A 16,027-nucleotide genomic window follows, 5' to 3' on the forward strand; every position below is an offset into this window, starting at 1 on the left:
TGTAGCACACACGCATTATAAAAATAACAAGGAGATATAGGTGAGGTACATCATTTTGTTTTAACCAAGGTCCAGATCGCTTTTCAAATATGGGTTTGTGCCAACATCCATAGGTAGATGCACAGGAACACCCATGAACCACCCATGAAAAACCAAAGTTGTGTTATTTCTTTTTTACAAAGTAACACAAATCAACTTTCACATTGTTTCATGCACAACAAAATGTATTTTGTGTCAAGTCCGCATCTAAAAAGTGAATCAAAATATTAGTAAATATTTGTAAATCTGGGGCCATGTAGATATAATTTTTTACATACATTTGGATTGGTACAGAATGATGAAGTTGGTCTTTGGGATGCTAACAAAGAGATTTGCAACAATAGTTACATTCTTATTCATCTTTCTATGCTGACACAAATCACTTCCGTTTTGTGGATAAAGAAGTAGAAAGAATGAAGCGGGTCAGTTCAGGTAAAAGAGAGAGGCACAAACAAGAGTTACATAATATACTTATTTCAACTGATAGCTGCATTTCCCCTACAGTTATTGACTTTAAAGAGTCTTTCTCAATACACATGGCATACATCTATTTTACCCAAAGTATCCCTCTCGCTTTCATCTCTTGGAGGACACAGATTGACTGCTAATCGAAATTCTTGAAAGGAGACAAGATATAAAGTTTTCTATAGACTTGACTGTATCATCAAAATGTGGGTCTCTGTTTACCTGAAAAACCACCTGATGATGTCATAATCACTTATTTACATTGACAGAAGCTTGCGAGTGCCTTAACAAGGTACTCCATCACAATAGCCATTAGAAAATAAAAAGGGGACAACACATTCAGGCCTATTAATTTGGAATAAAGATATTGGGATGATGGAATGTGGCACTGTGGACACTGATGAGAATGTAGCAGTTAACTTATCAAATTATCAACTTACTGAAGAGGAAAATAAACTACTAAAGGACTGTCATTTTGCCCTCAACAATAAATACTATATGCAGAAAGCCATTAGCTACCAACAGAGTGCTACACAGAATGAGTGCTAATCCAAGCTTTAGTTAAACGTACCTTGTATGGCAAATTCTTAAGAACCAGGCACAACAGTTCAGATGACAAAGACATGGAAACACAATTTGAGATTGTCAAAAGATGTTACTACAATGTAGGTCACCCTGGAGCATACATTGAAAATGTTGCCAAGAGATCAAAATCTACAGTACGCACACAGACTTTGATAGAAAACAAAATGTGTGGGACAGCTGAGAGACAGAAAAACACTATTTGACTTAGCCTCACATACAGCAAGGAAAGCCAAGAAATAGTTGTAATATTCACCAAACATTGGAATCTTCTTAGCAGGGATACAGACATTTTCAAAGAAATTGGGTCAAGACAACAAGTAAATTACAGGAAAGCCCATTCTCTGAAGGACAGACTGGTTAAAAACAACTTTGTAGACATCAAACCAGACTTGGCTTGATACTAGGTACAACGGCTTTGTTAAGTACAGCAGTTGTGAGGCCTGCAAGATTGGCAAGAATGTTAAGTACATTTACAACTTTAAAGGAAGAATAATTAACATCAGTCAGAGGGTTACTTGCAACATACAATTTGCGGTGTACATTATTGAATGTAAGTGTGGTTTGAAATATGTAGGGAGCATTAACTCTTCCCTTAGAAAGAGAATATTGGAACATATTAGGGCAGTACAACATCAGGATGCATGTTATGTAATCTCAAAACATTACATTCAGGCACAAGTGAACAATTTGAAAACCATGACATATTATGGCATTGCTCATGTTCCAAGAGATGAAAGATTGCATACTTCAACAACGTCACCTTGAATCCAAGTCCATAATAAGATTACGAACCAAGGTTCCATTTGGATTAAATGCAGATGTGGAACTACATACTTATCTGTGACATACTGGGTAACATAAGTAACACTGGTGACACTTTTATGTGGACAATGCTATGTGAGACACTTCGGGGTTGTAAAATTTTAGGAAATGTGTCATTACTGATGACAATAACACACATTTGGGCACAGCCCTAAATGTCACTCGATAATTGTGATTGTGACAGGCTGAGTATACTATATCGATGAGTATTGTCAGGTTTGTGGAGACAATTAATGCAATAAATGTTAATTATGTCACCCCACTGGGGCTATTATGACTGAGATTGGTGCGATACACCACAAAGGTATTGCACTCTTTATTTACAAGCGTAACTGAGGGTAAACAGGAACATAGACATGACTGTACACATCACTTATATGTAAATACATCAAACACAGTGGTACTGTGCAATAACATATTTATTTAATGCATCACAACTCATGCAAATATTTGATGAACTGTGAATAACTCAGCACTCTTCAAATTGATTGGTTTTAATGATGTTGATGACTATAGCACCCAGGATGCTTCATTAACAGCAGGAATGGTCGCCACTGGGTAGTTTTGATTTTCCATAGACAAGGGGCTTTTTGGTTTGTTGATACCGTATGATGAATCTTCACAAAACTTTCCCAAAAAAAAGAGAATTTCTTTTTAGCTCCTTCCTGTAAAGTTTCAGGGTGATCTAATAAGCAGAGGCTCAGAAAAAAGGCAGTCCCAAAAGCAAATTTCCCCATGCATTTTACATAGACTTCTTTAGGCAAGGCAACAACAAATACTGCTGAACAGAGTTACACCAAATTTGGCAGGATGGTTGGTTGTCAGATTGTGCTTTGTGTAACTCCACCCAGTAGTGTTTGATGTGGACCAAGAGGGACCCTCTGTGCTAAAATAAAAGAAAACATTCTTTTTTTTTTTTGCCACGATCGAGAGTGAATCCCATGGGATCACAACACAAAAACACCCAAAATGGCCACCATCAGTTTGATACATATATATATATATATATATATATATATATATATATATGGGGAGGGGGCATCACAAACACAAAATCTGCTCTCAGCAGGTTAGAGCTTTAAAAATGCTCCTGCCAGCTATGAACAGACTTGATATCCGTTTCCATGCCCACACGGATGCGGGTTGGGAAACAGAACAATATGTTGCTCTCACTTAGAGAGACCGGCATATATAGCTGCTCCATCTGGGAGGGAGTGTTGCCGCCTCTTGCACCATATTGTGAGCCAGCTGGGGCTTTGGGGGCCCTGAGGTCTTCGCATGGCTCCCAATGTGTGCTTAGTGAGTACTCTGGGTAGGTACCAGGCAACCCCCCTATTAACAATTGAAGCTATGGGAAATGGGTTCCTCAGGGCCAAAATCAGCTGGCAAATAGATGGCCCAGGGAGATGGGTCCCTTTAAAAACCACATGGTCCCTAGGAATAGAGTCCCCAGGGCCTAATATGGCTCAAGGCGCAGCGCCATATCACCTTTTAAATAAGGCACCCCACGGGGATAGGGTTCCTTGCACCTCTAAAGACTTGGGGAGGGGTGTCCCCCCTCCTTTTTGTTTATAGTTTGACCCCAGGAAGGGGTCCCTGGGGCCTACTTTGGCCCCAGGTCCTAATAAGAATTTTTATTAAATGTGTTCCTGGGGGATAGGTTCCTCGGAGCTGAATAGGGCTCAAGGAGGAAGGCTGCAGGCCCCCTCCCCTTAGGCTTTGGCCCTGGGTGATAGGGTCAAAAATGCTTGGAGAGGGGGGGCTACTCACCCTCCTCCCCTGTTTAATAGTATTTGGCTCCAAGGGATAGGGCCCATGGGGTCTTCTAAGTTTTAAGGCTTGAGGTGGGAGCCACACATGCTCCCCTCCTCTTTATGTTTTAAACTGACTCCAGGGATTTGGCTCCCAGGGGAGTATAGGGACATAGATGGGGCTGTATACCCCTCCCCTTAATATATATGATTTGTCCCCAGGTGATGGGGCCCCAAGGGCATAAAGGCCAACCTTATGCTGCACACAACAAAGGTTGTATACAGTGTACAGTTGGCAGCCTACTGGGGCTTTTGCCGCAGATCCTGGCAGCAGGCCTAGTCCTGTAGTCAACCCCTCGCTATGTATGGCTGAAGGCTGTGCGAAGTGTGGGTTTGGCTGCCTGAGGGGATTTGGAAGCAGGGCCTGGCTGCAGACAGATCATGTGGTTGACTTCATGCCATGCATGACCAAAGGCCATGAGTGGCATGGGGTTGGCTCTTTCGGGTGGCTACCAGCAGGAGTGTGTTGCAGGGCCTGGTGACAAAAGGCTATTTGCAGCATGGGATTGGCAGCCTGTGGGGGCTTTGCCACCCATATATATGATGCTTCACATTATTCTGAGCTGTTTTGTACTTCTATTCAGGCCTCTAATACCATACTAGTTTATAGAGTAATGTGTACAAAAGCAGCTTGGATGAGGTCATCAATGATGGCATTTCAAAAGGTATTAATGATGTAATAAATGATGTAATAGAACATGCCATCAGTGATTTAATAGTGCATGGAGGGGCTGCCAGTGTTTTGCTAACCATAACTGGGGAATATATGTATGTTTTTTTTTTTACTTCAAACCATTGATGTTGTCACTGACTTTCTCACCTAACTATAACGTTACTTTAATCTTTGTTTTTTCAGTGAACATACATAATTAAGTTGTGTTTGTATAGAAAGTTTTGTTAACTATAACTTATCTTTAACCTTCGTTTTTGTCAAAACTATGTACCTGATTATGACCTTGGTATATCCTATGGAAATTGTAGTGGAACTTGTAATGTGGTGGACAGGATATCCCCTCCGCCCATATTCAGGCCGGTCATAATCAGGTCCATAGTCTTGAGTGTCATTTAATTTACTGTTCTTAAGTACAGTGTCGTAGATTATACTGAAGGGCAGGGTTGTACATTCTAGTGTCATAGAGTCTAGTGTTGTAGAGTCGAGTTGTTCGGAGTGGAGTTGAGTGTTTTGTGTATGGAGGAGTTATATGTTATGAAGTGGCATGTTAAGGAGAGGAATGTCATTGAGTATACTTTCATACAGTGGCATAGAGTGGCGAAGACTGTTGTACAATTTAGTGGCACAGACTGGCGTACAGTTCATTATAGTGTTGTATAATTCAGTATTGTGGAGTGGAGCGCCATCCAATAAAGTGTTGTACAATGCAGCATCACACAGTGGAGTGTCATAGAGTGTTGTGTTGTACAGTGGGCACTGATACAGTGTTGTACAGTGTAGGAGAGTGTTGAAGAGTGGAATGCTGTATCATTTACTGGAGTGGCGTGTCACAGAGAGATGTGTAATGTAACATGAGTGGGAATAGAGTGGAGTAAAGTGTCACATAGTGGCATGAGTACAGCAGAGTCTTGTAGAGTAGAATTACATGGAGTAGAATATGGTGTTGTTGTACATTTGGCTGGCATAGGGTTAAATGTCGAACATTGGAGTACAGTGGACTAAAGCATCGTACACCGAAGTGGAAGTGGAGTAGACCTGGAGTTCAGTGGAGTCACATAGGATAGACTAGAATAAACTGTTATACAGTGGAGTGTTATGTTGTACATGAGATTGGCCTGAAGTATCATACAGTGTAGTCAAGTATTGTAGAGTGGAATGCTGTGTGGTACAATGGAGTCAAGTGGCATTGTACAACGTGTTGTAAATTCGATTACTGTGGAGTGGCATAGAGTGGAGAGTGGAGTGTCACACAGTAGTGTTACAAAGTGCTGTAGAGTTGAGTGGCATAGAGTTGTGTTTGGTGGAGTGGCATACAGTTGAGTTGTGAAGTAGAGTGTGATATTATGCCATAGAGTACTGTGGGTTAAAGTGGGGTGAAGAGGCTTAGAGGTAGTTGTGTAGTGTGTCCTAGAGAAGTGTAGTGTTGTAGAGTGTCATGGAATTAAGTAGAGTTCTGCACAGCGGCATAGAGATTAGCACAGGTGAGTTGTACAGTAGAGTGTTGGGGCATACAGTGTACTACAGTGTGCAGTCTCATATAATTTTGTGTCGGAGAGTGTTGTATCATAGTGTATCATGGCATACAGTGTCATGGCATAGAAGTGGTCATTCTGACCCCGGCGGTAAAAGGCACTTACCGCAGGTCAGAAGACCGCCGCGGTAAACCGCCACGTTCATTCTGACCCACAACTGCCAAACCTCCAAAAATCCGACCTCCACTGCAGTCCGCCACATCAGCGGCCAGCGATAAACTGGAGATGACCAAACCTCCACCGTCACGCCAACAGAAATACGCCCATGCCATTACGACCCACGAATCCACACGGCGGTCATTCAAACGCGGTATTCTATTGGCGGTACACAACGCCGCGGTCAAAATACTCACCCAGCACCAACACACAGCCACATTGGACAATTTGAAATACACACACCTGATACACATACACCCACCACTCCCACACATCCAATCAACTATAAAACACACACCCACATCACCCACAAACCCCCACAAACAGAAATTACGAGAGAAGCCGCAATACACTGAGAGAGAGCACAGGGAACGCAAAGCACAACACACACAGGAACACAACATCATCACCCACACCACATCTACGCACAAAGCACCACACACCACCACAGTCATCACCACATACACCACCCCACACCTCATCCACACCACCCCATGGCACTCCAAAGGCACCCACGGTTTTCGGACCAAGAACTCAGGGTCATGGTGGAGGAAATAATAAGGGTAGAGCCCCAGCTCTTCGGCACACAGGTGCAGCACACCACAATAGCCAGGAAGGCGGAGCTATGGCAACGGGTCGTAGACAGGGTCAACGCTGTGGGACAGCATCCCAGAAATCGGGAGGACATCCGCAAACGCTGGAACGACCTACGGGGGAAGGTGCGCTCGATGGTGTCAAGGCACAATATCGCTGTGCAGAAGACTGGCGGCGGACACCCACCCACCCCACCCGAATTCACAGCATGGGAGCAAGAGGTCTTGAACATCCTGCATCCTGAGGGCCTCGCTGGAGTAGCCGGAGGAATGGACTCTGGTAAGTCGAATTTCAACTACTTCATCCCCCCCAACCACCAGCATGCCAACCCACACCCCAACCCTCACCCCCAACCCCCCATCACACATCCTCTCTGATAATGTCTCACCAGCACAACCCACCCAACCCAACTCCAACCCCTGAATGCCAACACAAACCATGGACACCCATCACCTAAGCATGACCACTGCACATACCCATCCCCCCCCACAAACCACCCTCACAACTCCTCCCACAAGGGAATGGCACCACTGGGGGACAAGGGCACCCACAAATCGCACGCCATGGCACACACAGAACCAATAACCATACTCTTTTACCCCTGCAGGACCCGAACGCCAACACACCGGTCAGGAGGGTCCAGAAATGTCCATCCCACCCCCGGAACAGGCCCCCAGTGATGACAGCAGCTCTGTCGACCTGGAACCTGATGACCAGCCCGGACCATCGGGGACCTCTGGGCAGTCGGTTCCCCTCAGGCAGCCACAGGCCACAGCAGACCTACCCCCCTCAGGAAACACCAGCACAGCACCCACCCAGCGGGCCCATGCCTCTGTCTCCAGGACAGGTCAAGCAGCGGTGTGTCTACCACTACAGGACACCCAGGGTAACCCACCACCCCAACAACAACAGGGACCTGGGTGCAGTGGTAGTGGGCACACCGTCCAGGGGACAGGGGCCCAGGAACAAAGGGGAACTGGGAGGGCTGCTGTGCGACAGAGGGAGGACAGGCCTAGGGAACCCTCTGTCCAAGAGGCCCTCACCACCATCATGGGAGGCTACCACCACTCCCAAGAGACGATGGCGACGGTCCTGGCCAGGTTCCAGGAGATCCAGGCACTGCAGGAGGAACAGTACATGGGGTTCCGGGACGAACTGCGCACCATCAGTTCCGCAATGGGTACAATCGTGGTGGCACTCAACCAGATTGTTACCACATTGCGGGACCTTGTGGCCTCCCAAAGGGCCCCTGCCACTAGCATGGACGAAGAACAGCCCACCACCTCCGCCGGCGCTAGTGGTCAGGAGGCCCCCACACAACAGCTACGTGCCACCCGGACCCCACCCCCTGCAGAACAGGAACCACCCCGCAAGAAAGGCCTGAGATCCAGGAAGAAGACAGAGTAAGATGTCAAGACCCCCGCCAGGAAAGGATCCCCCCGGATGTCATCCCACTGTCCCACTTGTTCACCCTGTCCAACCTAGAACTGCCCCTGCTCCACCTTCCACAGGCATATGGACAATGCACCTGTGCAAACGAGAGTCTGGACTCTGCCAAGGACATGCCTCCACCATCACCCATCACCCTTCTTTAACTAATCACCCATTTCTTCACTTTAATAAACACAATTATTGCACCAAAACCACCTGGAGTCTGTAATTTATTTTCTTTAAAGCAAATGTAATAGACATAACCAACCCAAAAAGTCCAGTTACATTGTGATGACAACATACCAGTGTCACACAGCGGTAGTCCATGGGGAAAGAAACCAGAGGGCACTCCGTGGGGACCAGATCACTGAAATAGGAAGGGAAATCCACAGCTAAGATACCATACATTGGGGGGAAAGGTCAGACAGCAGAGAGCCTGTACTGTTACAGATAGTTTTAAATGCTGGAGTAAATTCTTACCTGTGTGTCACTGGAAATACTGCTCTTTCACTCTGTCCCTGTTGTCTGTGTCGTCCTCTTCGTCTTCCTCCTCTTCACTCTCCGCAGGCTCCACAGCTGCCACACCACCACCATCTGGACCATCCTCCTGCAGGAAAGGCACCTGGCGTCGCAAAGCCAGGTTGTGAAGCATGCAGCAGGCCACGATGATATGACACACCTTCCTTGGTGAGTACATCAGGGATCCCCCTGTCATATGCAGGCACCTAAATCTGGCCTTCAGGAGGCCGAAGGTCCGCTCGATCACCCTCCTAGTACGCCCATGGGCCTCATTGTACCGTTCCTCTGCCCTGGTCCTGGGATTCCTCACTGGGGTCAATAGCCAAGGCAGGTTGGGGTAACCAGAGTCACCAATTAGCCACACACGCTGTCTCTGTAGCTGGTCCATCACATAAGGGATGCTGCTATTTCGCATCACGTACGCGTCATGCACTGACCCTGGGAACTTGGCATTTACATGGGAGATGTACTGGTCAGCCAAACAGACCACCTGCACATTCATCGAATGATAATTCTTTCGGTTCCTGTACACCTGTTCATCGTCTTTTGGGGGGACCAAAGCCACATGGGTACCATCAATGGCACCAATGATATTGGGAATGTGTCCAAGGGCATAGAAATCACCTGTCACTGTAGGCAAGTCACCCACCTCAGGAAAAATTATGTGGCTCCGCATGTATTTCATCAGGACAGACAACACTCTGGACAATACCTTTGAAAACATAGGTTGAGACATCCCAGAAGATATGGCCACTGTAGTTTGAAAAGATCCACTAGCCAAAAAATGGAGTACTGACAGCACCTGCACTAGATGGGGGATCCCTGTGGGTTGTCGGATGGGTGACATCAGCTCTGGCTCCAGCTGGGCACACAGTTCCTGTATAGTGGCACGGTTGAGTCTGTAGGTCAGGATGACATGTCGTTCTTCCATTGTCGACAGGTCCACCAGCGGTCTGTACACACGAACATTCCTCCTTCTCCTCGCAAGTCCCAGCGGACGGTGCCTAGGAAGGACAACAGCGAGCACAGAGTCAATCAACCCACAGGTAAGTTCCCACAGCTTGTACAGTACAGATGTCTCTCTGGAATGAATGGCTTGTATGAGTGTTGATGCAAGGCCTAGGCATGTGTGACGCAGTAGGAATTAAGCCATGTGGGCCCTTGAAATGGCGGCTGCCTGACCTGTGAAGTGTGACAATGTGAAGTGGGGTCATTGCGCTGGCGTGGCACACCGTGGCGGTAGGCGGTCGAAGACCGCGGCGCAAAGCCGCATTGGATAACATTGAACCCTATGGGTTTCAGGAGCAATGGCGATGTGCGCCGGCGGTCGCGGTACGCACCGCCGAGGTACGCACCGCCGCGGCCGTAACCGCCATTTTCTATCTGCTTAATCACTCGAGACCTGATCATCCACAGGAGAGGACCTATACTGCAAGTGCTGCTGTGACCTCGGTCTGAAAGTGACAATGGCTGCTGCTACTGGTGAAAGGGCCCCCGCCTTCAGTTCCGAAGAGTTGGAGAAGCTCGTGGACGGGGTCCTCCCCCAGTATGCGCTACTCTACGGTCCTCCAGACCAACAGGTAAGTACACTGGGACCATGCTTAGTGGGCTATGCCTGTGTTGAGTGGGGTGGATGTACGATGGAGGGGAGCGAATGAGGAATGCATGGCACGACAGATGAGAGCATGTGCCACATGGCAAGGTTGGGGAGGGGGGGCCACTCACACCCACCATGCAGAAAACTGATGATGTTTCTTTTCCCCCCCTGTACATGTCACATAGGTCAGCGCCCATCAGAAGATAGAGATTTGGCTTGCCATCGCCAAGGACGTCCGGGCCCTAGGGGGCCACAACAGACGGGGCACCCACTGCCGCAAGAGGTGGGAGGACATTCGCCGCAGGAGCAGGAAGACCGCCGAGGCTCTGCTGGGGATGGCCTCCCAACCTAGGAGGGGTGCCAGTCGTACCTTGACCCCCCTGATGTCCCGGATCCTGGCGGTGGCCTACCCCGACTTGGATGGGCGCTTGAGGGCATCACAGCAGACACAAGGGGGTGAGTACCAGCACTTTATGCTATCTTTGCGCGCAGTGGAGGTGCCTGGGTGGGGGAGGAGGGCTGTGGGTATCCCTAGGCCAGGGCGATTTCTGTAGGCTAGGCCCCTCCGTGAGGTATGGTCCTGTGCTCCCGCCCCCCACCTCTGTAGGGTGCCTAGTAACGCTATTCATGGACCTGTGTATTCTGTGTGGGCAGTTGTCACCCATAGGCATGTAGGGCATGTCCCAGTGAATGAGTAGTGTACCCCAAGTGCGCAGCGTAGTGCAGGGGGCTTCTGTGTCTGTCCTCTCCGCCAACGGTGTCCCCAATGCATGCACTCAACTTGTCTTTATTTCTCCACCCCCCCCCCCCATTTTCTTTGTTTTTCTCTGAATTTGTGCATTAGCATCATCAGGCGGAGGAGAAGTGGCATCGGCGCAAGAGGGAGCTGCATCTCACATGGCCCCGGAGGACCATGCAACGGACTCCGAGGTGACCAGTGAGACGGGGGCGAGGGGGGCTCCACAACGGGGACCCGTGCAGACGTCAGTGACAGCGACACGTCCTCGGATGGGAGCTCCCTTGCGGTGGTGGCACCATCCATGCCTACCTCTACTACAGGTACAGCCGCCACCCACCGCACCAGCTCCGCCCTCCTAGCAGCCCCTCGGCGTTCGGCCCGTGCCCGCACGGCCAGGAAGCCGGCCATCTCCTTCGCCCCAGGCACCTCAGGCCCTGCCCCAGTCGCCCCTGCTGCCCTCAGTGAGGAGGTAATTGACCTCCTGAGGACCATCATTGTTGGGCAGTCTACCCTTTTGAATGCCATCCAGGGTGTGGAGAGGGAGGTGCATCAAAGCAATGCATACCTGGAGGGCCTTCATTCGGGTCAGGCTGCCCAGCAACGATCGTTCAACGCTCTGGCCTCAGCACTGACGGCAGCCATTGTCCCTGTCTCCAGCCTCCCCCTACTAACTGCCTCCACCCAGTCCCACTCCCCTGTTCCTCTGCCTATCCCATCCACACCTACAGACCAGCCTGCACACACCTCAACACCCAAGGCAAGCTCATCCATACATAAGCACCACAAAACACACAAGCATTCACACAAGCAACATCCAGATGCAGACATGCCAACAGCCACTACCTCCTCTGTGTCCCCCACCTCCTCGTCTCCCTCCTCCCTCCCTGTGACGTCTCCACTCACACCTGCATGCACACCACCATCAGCCAGTACACCCATCACCAGCACTCCCTCCAGAGCAGTCCGCACACCTGCAGTCACCATCCCCACTGCCATGTACACGTCCCCTGTGTCCTCTCCCAGTGTGTCTGTCACCCCCGCTTCCCAACCACACAAACGCAGGCAGGCACCCAAACAACAGACATCCACCTCACGTCAACCTCCAGCCCAAGCACCTGCACCCAAAGACAGCACACTTGACTCTCCTACAACCACATCCTCTTCCTCCACTCCCATACCCACTCCAGCTACCCTTCCCATGGCTCCAAAGAAATTTTTCCTCTCTAAAATTGACCTCTTTTCCTCACCTGACCCACCCCCTCCGTCCCGTAAGAGTTCCACAAACACCTCAGCCACCACCAGCCCAGCAACTCCCAAGCACGTCGTGTCTGGGTTTTGGAGTCCACCCTTTCCTTGGTCTGGGACATCGACCAGCAGCAAAGGCAAAGCCAGCCCCCCCCCCCTGGGAAGAGGAGCAAAAAACTGAAGGGCAGGTGCGACAGGCCTGATACGCCTGCCCCCAAGGAGGGTAGCCTTGCACCGTCACCTGCCACATCGGGGAAGGGAGCCAAGGGCCACAGACAGTCTGCCAAGGAGGCCAAGGGTGGCAAGGAGCAAAAGTCAGGGAGCAGCCGACGTGGCCATGAGGGCCCCACCAGCCCCATTCCGGGGGTATCCGAGGAAACCCAGGGCCCCAGGGCTCCATCACAGGAGGGCCCCGCAACGGAAAGGTATTGGGCAGGTGTGGTTGACTGGAAACACAAGACAGGCACCGCTGAAGAGGGGCCGCTGTGTGAAGCACCGCTGAACAGGGCCCCGCCAAGACAAGCACCGCTGAACAGGGGCTGCCAAGACAAGCACTGCTGAACAGGGCCCCGCCAAGACAAGCACCGCTGAACAGGGCCCCGCCAAGACAAGCACCGCTGAAGAGGGGCCCGCCAAGACAAGCACCGCTGAAGAGGGGCCGCCAAGACAAGCACCGCTGAACAGGGCCCGCCAAGAATAGCACCGCTGAAAAGGGGCCGCCAAGACAAGCACCACTGAACAGGGCCCCGCCAAGACAAGCACCGCTGAACAGGGCCCCGCCAAGACAAGCACCGCTGAACAGGGTCCCGCCAAGACAAGCACCGCTGAAGAGGGGCCGCTGTGAGAAGCACCGCTGAACAGGGCCCCGCCAAGACAAGCACCGCTGAACAGGGCCCCGCCAAGACAAGCACCGCTGAAGAGGGGCCGCCAAGACAAGCACTGCTGAACAGGGCCCCGCCAAGACAAGCACCGCTGAACAGGGGCCACCAAGACAAGCACCGCTGAACAGGGCCCCGTCTAGACAAGCACCGCTGAAGAGGGGCCCGCCAAGACAAGCACCGCTGAAGAGGGGCCGCCAAGACAAGCACCGCCGAACAGGGTCCCGCCAAGACAAGCACCGCTGAACAGGGGCCGCCAAGACAAGCACCGCTGAACAGGGCCCCGCCAAGACAAGCACCGCTGAACAGGGCCCGCCAAGACAAGCACCGATGAACAGGGCCCCGCCAAGACAAGCACCGCTGAAGAGGGGCCGCTGTGAGAAGCACCGTTGAACAGGGCCCCGCCAAGACAAGCACCGCTGAACAGGGCCCGCCAAGACAAGCACCGCTGAAGAGCGGCCGCCAAGACTAGCACCGCTGAACAGGGCCCCGCCAAGACAAGCACCGCTGAAGAGCGGCCGCCAAGACAAGCACCGCTGAACAGGGCCCCGCCAAGACAAGCGCCGTTGAACAGGGGCCGCCAAGACAAGCACCGCTGAACAGGGCCCCGCCAAGACAAGCACCGCTGAACAGGGCCCCGCCAAGACAAGCACCGCTGAACAGGGCCCCGCCAAGACAAGCACCGCTGAAGAGGGGCCGCTGTGAGAAGCACCGCTGAACAGGGCCCCGCCAAGACAAGCACCGCTGAACAGGGCCCCGCCAAGACAAGCACCGCTGAACAGGACCCCACCAAGACAAGCACCGCTGAAGAGGGGCCGCCAAGACAAGCACCGCTGAACAGGGGCTGCCAAGACAAGCACCGCTGAACAGGGCCCCGCCAAGACAAGCACCGCTGAACAGGGCCCGCCAAGACAAGCACCGCTGAAGAGCGGCCGCCAAGACAAGCACCACTGAACAGGGCCCCGCCAAGACAAGCGCCGCTGAACAGGGGCCGCCAAGACAAGCACCGCTGAACAGGGCCCCGCCAAGACAAGCACCGCTGAACAGGGCCCTGCCAAGACAAGCACCGCTGAACAGGGCCCCGCCAAGACAAGCACCGCTGAAGAGGGGCCGCTGTGAGAAGCACCGCTGAACAGGGCCCCGCCAAGACAAGCACCGCTGAACAGGGCCCCGCCAAGACAAGCACCGCTGAACAGGACCCCACCAAGACAAGCACCGCTGAAGAGGGGCCGCCAAGACAAGCACCGCTGAACAGGGGCCGCCAAGACAAGCACCGCTGAACAGGGCCCCGCCAAGACAAGCACCGCTGAACAGGGCCCCGCCAAGACAAGCACCGCTGAAGAGGGGCCGCCAAGACAAGCACCGCTGAACAGGACCCCGCCAAGACAAGCACCGCTGACCAGGGCCCCGCCAAGACAAGCACCGCTGAACAGGGCCCCGCCAAGACAAGCACCGCTGAACAGGGCCCCGCCAAGACAAGCACCGCTGAACAGGGCCCTTCATCTCAAGCACCGCTCCGCTGGGCCCGCCTGTCAAGCACCGCTCCGCTGGGACCTCCTGTCAAGCACCGCTCCGCTGGGCCCTTCATCTCAAGCACCACTCCGCTGGGCCCTTCATCTCAAGCACCGCTCCGCTGGGCCCTTCATCTCAAGCACCGCTCCGCTGGGCCCTCCTGTCAAGCACCGCTCCGCTGGGCCCTCCTGTCAAGCACCGCTCCGCTGGGCCCTCCTGTCAAGCACCGCTGGCCCATTGGCATCCCCGGATCTGTGTCGGGCAGGGCTTCACGAGGCACTCTGCCCACCATGCCTCCTCCATGACCAGTGGAGTCTGTAATCCACATGATGGACTGTGGCTTTGCACTCCCCAGGATGGCACAGTGGGCAGCCCACCCACTGTAGAGACTTGAGAGACTGTGGCTTTGCACTCCCCAGGATGGCACAGTGGGCAGCCCACCCACTGTAGAGACTTGAGAGACTGTGGCTTTGCACTCCCCAGGATGGCACAGTGGGCAGCCCACCCACTGTAGAGACTTGAGAGACTGTGGCTTTGCACTCCCCAGGATGGCACAGTGGGCAGCCCACCCACTGTAGTGACTTGTGAGACTGTGGCTTTGCACTCCCCAGGATGGCACAGTGGGCATGGAGGAACTTCGTGGATCTGGCGTCGTGGACTCATGTGGCTGAGGTGCCCCCCTTCCCTTCCCCCTGAGGTACCTGTCTTTAATTTTTTTGATGCCCCTGCAGTGGTCTCTCCAATGGAGTCTGTCTCGTGTGTGGGCTTTGCCCGTGTGTTACTGCACATTGGCCCACGGACATTTGCAGTTGGATAACTGTGCCGGACTTTGGCTCAATGTATATATTTCGTTCCAGATGTGTAAATATTTCTTATTATATTGCTGAGTTCGCTATACTTACTTACTGATATTATATAGTTCTATTTTTCCAATCATGGCCTTTTGTCTTTGCATTTATTTTTGAGGGGTTTGGGGGTGTCACTCTGACTTTTAAATCTGCATTGGTGTGTAGGTATTTGGGTGGGGTTGAGGGTGGGGGTGGGTGTGTTGCGTATGTGTGTGCCCGTAACCTTTCCTCCTCCTCCCTCCCCTGTGTCATAGGTGCAGTACTCACCGTTGTCGTCTGCGGCGACGTTCGTGATCCTGGAAGAAGAGCAGGAAGGCAATGACTGGGAGGACGTGGAGTTCGGGTTCCATGCTGGCCGAATTCCGCGTGGAGCGTATCGAGGTGAGCGTTTTCCATTGAAAATGTCTGTTTCCGCCGTGTTTTTATCGGTGGGGCTCCCGCCCCGGAAAAGGTGGCGGATTGGTGGGTCGTGATAGGGTGGGCGGTACATTGTCTGCCGCCTGGCTGTTGGCGGTGACCGCCGCGCTGTTTGTTTGTGCCGCCGTGGCGGTCGGAGTGCTAAAGCGGCGGCCTGTGTTGGC

The sequence above is a fragment of the Pleurodeles waltl genome, chromosome 4_1 (genome assembly GCF_031143425.1).
Source record: "Pleurodeles waltl isolate 20211129_DDA chromosome 4_1, aPleWal1.hap1.20221129, whole genome shotgun sequence".
Classification (NCBI taxonomy): domain Eukaryota; kingdom Metazoa; phylum Chordata; class Amphibia; order Caudata; family Salamandridae; genus Pleurodeles; species Pleurodeles waltl.